The 4,745-nt window shown below is 48.1% G+C and overlaps 1 long non-coding RNA gene across 1 annotated transcript in view; it reads left to right on the top strand.

Moving 5' to 3' along the window:
• The window catches only part of LOC108286889, a 17,040-nt gene extending 12,539 nt beyond the window's left edge, over positions 1-4,501 (top strand). The window contains exon 3 of the long non-coding RNA XR_001818124.2: positions 3,948-4,501. This is a non-coding gene — a long non-coding RNA (uncharacterized LOC108286889). The remainder of the gene's footprint in view (positions 1-3,947) is intronic.
• Positions 4,502-4,745: the final 244 nt, after the last annotated feature.

The following is a 4,745-nucleotide window of genomic DNA, read 5'->3' as shown; positions in this document are numbered from 1 at the left end:
TTTTTGAGAAGGAGTTTCACTCTTGTTGCTCAAGCTGGAGTGCAATGGCGCTATCTTGGCTCACTGCAAACTCTGCCTCCTAGGTTCAAGCGATTCTCCTGCTTCAGCCTCCCAAGTAGTTAGGATTATAGGGATGTGCCACCACACCTGGCTAATTTTTTGTATTTTTAGTAGAAACGAGATTTCACGATGTTAGCCAGGCTGGTCCTGAGGCTCCTGACTTCAGGTGATCCACCTGCCTCAGTCTCCCAAAGTGCTGGGATTACTCCCGGCCAGTAGTAGCACTTCTGAACTAGGAATTTGACCTTTCAGCCACTGCCCCTACAAAACATCCCCTCCACCATCGTCACCGGGAAATGGATTCTGGATGACACTGGCATTCCTACATTGGCCACTTTCAAAGTGAAATCTTAAGTCTCACACAAGCATGTCTGGTGAGTGAAGCCCAGGTCACACGCCAGGGCATTAGCAGCAAGGGAGACTAGGAATATGTTTTCTGATGAGCTTGTAAGGCACCAAACACTGGAAGGACTTTCAGTAGATGCTGTGCAGCCAGGAAACATGGCAGGTGTCCCCTACAGATATGCTTTTATTTTGCTCTTTTCTTTTATTTCCTCCTAACCACACTTTCACTTCTCCAAAGCTTCACTTACACTCTACTTCCTCAGACTCCTATAGAGCAGCTGCTAGAATAGCTTGGAGCCTCCCCCAAATTTCTCTGAAATTTCTCTGCATACAGATGCATAGTGGGGTGTCAGGCTCACTGTGGGCTAGAAGAGAATCAGAACATAGTGCAGCTTCTCTGCAAGCCAAACTCCCCTGATGCTTAATCCCTAGGCAAAATGCAGACACTTGAGGATGGACGGTAGGATGGAGTAGACAGACAGAGGCAGAGTGAGCCAGACAACAATTCTTACCCTGGAAAAATATTGTCAACCTAGCAGATACTCATGAAGTTCTTTCTTTCTTTCTTTTGAGAGGGAGTCTTGCTCTGTCACCCAGGCTGGAGTGACAGGGCTTGATCTCAACCCCTGCAACCCCTGTCTCCTGGGTTCAAGTGATTCTCCTGCCTCAGCCTCCCAAGCAGCTGGGATTACAGGCATGCACCACTGCACCTGGGTAATGTTTGTATTTTTTAGTACAGACGGGGTTTCACCATGGTGGCCAGGCTGGTCATGAACTCCTTATGTCGTGATCTGCCCACCTCAGCCTCTCAGAGTACTGGGACTACAGGTGTGAGCCACCACGCCTGGCTGAAGTCCTTTCAATTTATGTTAATTCATTGATTCAACATTTCACAGATGTTTATCAAGGACCAACATTGTTCAATGGACCAGGCCTGTTACAGGTGTTGGAGATTCAGTCATTGATAAAACAGAGGAAATTCACTGCCTTCATGTACAGTTCAGTACATGAGGAGAAGTACTACTCAACCAAGTTACCAACCAATTTACTGATGGAATGACACACAGACAATCCAGAGTAGTAGTTCCTGGCCTTCTTTCCCCTGGCAGACACATGACAAATGACACCAGTACCTCCAAAGGGGTGACAGTATAGTAGCACTAGTTATATGCCAGGCACTGTGCTAAATTCTCTCCACACATGAACCCACTCAGTCCTCACCACAACTCTCTGAGATAGGTTCTCTTGTCATTCCCATCTACAGTTGAGGAAACTGAGGTAAAGAAGTAAAGTTGCTTGCCCAAGGTCACAGCTGAGAAGCAGCAGAGCCAGGAGTAAAACCCAGGCAGTGTGGCTTCAGTGTTCAGTTCTGCTACAGCACCGCTGGCAAATGTGGGGGTTACCATGTCATTCCCTGAGAGTCAGCTATAACTAATTCATTTTCCCTGCTACTCAGAAAGCAGCTTTAAACCCATGCTCATTCAATTATTTTGTTAAAGACATAAATCAATGGAAAATGCTTACTCTTTGATCAGTAAAGAACTTGCCGCAACATACATTACAGAAACTCGGGCAGGATTACTTCTGACCAGCGAGTGCCATTCAGTTCCGGGGAGGTTTGGGGGCACCTCTGGAATGAATCAGATTGCCTAATAAAAAGAGTGATTATTTATTTAGGGCTTATAATGTGCTAGACAATGGTCTAAGCCCTTTAAACATATTAATTCTCCCATCTACTTCAAGGGCCTTTTTCCCAGCACAGAGCTTAGCCCAAACCCATACCCTCTGAGAATGTCCCCAAGAGATCCAAGACGATCCAGGCAAGAAAGTTGTGATTATCCCAGATTATTGAAGGACCTGTCAGTTCAGTCCGGCCCTGACTTGGCATTGCAGAAGCCAGTGCCAAGGTGCACAGTTTCAGGGACCTCTTGGTGAGCTGAGGTAGCCTCCAAGAAGGAGACAATGTCATTACTTCTCCTGAAGCAATTTACCCTCCCCCTCTCCACCTAGGAGGGCACTCTCTGATTGACTTAATGCTAGGATGCTTCTGAACGGTGATCTGCTGTTCGGAACCACTCCATCCTCTATGACAAATCAAAGAACACAGCATCCTGGAGACAAAGCCGCCAGGCATACCTTATTCTGACTTCACAGCTTTCATGTCTGCGTCAGCCTGCCTTTCTCTGTTTAGGAATCATCACAGCTGCAGCTTTCCTTCTAAATAATACGGTAAACATCCAGCCATGACCCAAACCAGTTATTTGCTGTTGCCCAAACTGCACCTTACCCAGGTTCTCTTATGGTCCCTGAGTCATTATCCACACAACAAGCCAGGTGCCAACTCCACCTACCAGGCCTCCCTCCCCTGGCTCCTTGCCAAGCCTACTCTTAGCCTGGGCTAATGAGCTCCCTCTACCCCCGCCCTGCCCCATCCTCTGCTCTCTCACCCACTCAGGCAGGCTGGAATTGAGAGAGAGTTCAAGAGCTGTGAAAAATGAGCACGGCTTGGGAAACAGGAAAAATGCAAACTGGAAGCCCTTCATGCCAATGTTAGGGCAGCCCCTGTTAGGAGAGCAATAAAGAAATAGCCATTTATGCATTTTAGAAGCAAATGGCCCTTTCATCTGGAGTGGCTGTTAATGAAAAGCACACTCTACTGCAGAGGGGGAGTGAGCTCCAGCTAGAAGCATGCCTTCCTACAGCAGAGGAAAGGCTGCCTTGCTGAATGGCTGCTCGCTGCTGCTCCGAAAGCAGCTGGAGGTGGGGTGACTGAGCAGAAAATTGCCTGGTGGATGCGAAATTTCTTTTTATGCTTTTGTGTCTTGTGAATGTTCTTTTCTAGGGGTCTACCCTGCTCTGAGATACTGAGGCAGCTGGCCACAGCATCAGTCATGCTGGACTGTGTGATGGAGAAAGAAGGGCAGTAAGAGACAGCAATAGCAGCGGCACTCCATCTCTGGAGTAGTTTCCAGGGCTAAGATTGGAGATTTGCTGTCATCAGAAAAACACCACCTTTTTCAATATAACCACATGGGCCAACTCCTCCTCCCCTCCCGCAGCATGAGTAGATGGTTTGGAACCAGCTAGGCCACCGCTATCCAACTGTAGTTCCGAGACCGCGTGGGCATTGGGATTACCTGGAGCTTGGTAGAGATGCAGACTGTGGGGTCCCACCAACCAGGAGCTCCTGAATCCGCCTCTGCATGGGCCCCCCATGCCCGGTGATTCTCCTGCACCCATTCCCTGTGTGCTGCTCTTCTAGGCCTTGCTCTTGGTCGTGAGGAGAGAGAAGCGGGGGAGGAAATGAACCCCGAAGGCAAGGGATCTTTCTTGGGTGGGCTTGTGAATAGACACAGGGAAAGTGGCCTGTGAGTAACACAGCTGCTCTTCCTGCTTGCCGAAAACTTGCAGCACTGAGTCACCATCATTGTCTCCCTGCTAAAGTCTACAGCCCCTCCTCTCTCCGGCAGGTGAAAAACACCAGGAGGCAACGACCTCAGCCCTTTACTGATGAAAAACTGTTTATTTCCTTTTGCCTGTAGGAAACCATGTCCATCAAGTATTCCCAGAGCTTCTGACTACTGTATCAAGCTTCTGACGGCACCTGGAACCTTCTGACTGCTTCTGACTGCTCAGCCCCTCGGGAGGAGCTCTGCCAGTTCAAGACCCTCACCTGACCCTCTTCTCCGACCCAGGCCTTAGTCTCAGCTATCTGGGGCTAGCAGGCAGGTTGGCCTTCACCACTGAGGCCCCTGGTAAATTTCTTCAGATAAACCCCCATTTAATTTTTTTTTTCTTGTTACCTGCCTCCCCCCGCCCCACAACCCCCAGCCCACCCCTCCTCCCTGCCACAAGATGTCAGGAACAGAGAAAGGTAATATTACAAAATTTATTTGAAAGAAAACCTCCTAAGTATTTTCTTAGCTTTGCAAATATTTCAAGAATGTCTGTGTCGTCAAGAGTGTGAAGAAAGTCTCATTGGACATCCGTCAGCGTAACTGAAAAAATAAATCAATCTCTGATGGGGGAGTGTGAGAAATAGTGTATGAAGAAAAGGCAGGGCTTTGCTTTTTGTAATAAACAACGCTGGCGTGCACATGTTTTCTCATGTTACATTAGAACATGCTCCGGCCCTGGTCCCTTCTGCCCCCTCCGCCCTTCTCTGCTTCAAGAAGGCCTTTAAGATTCATTTATTTGAGCAAAGATGTGTCAAAATTGGCTTTAAAAAATTGCTGATGAGCAAGCTACGTGATCTTTAATTCAGCTAATTACGCACAACCTGGGGCCATTTTCTTTTCTTTTTTTTTGGAGACACACTCTCGCACTGTCGCCAGGCTGGA

This window comes from Cebus imitator, unplaced genomic scaffold (assembly GCF_001604975.1).
Source record: "Cebus imitator isolate Cc_AM_T3 unplaced genomic scaffold, Cebus_imitator-1.0 Scaffold331, whole genome shotgun sequence".
NCBI lineage: Eukaryota > Metazoa > Chordata > Mammalia > Primates > Cebidae > Cebus > Cebus imitator.
The sequence above is the reverse complement of the archived record's forward strand: the minus strand, read 5'-3'. Positions and strand labels throughout refer to the sequence as shown.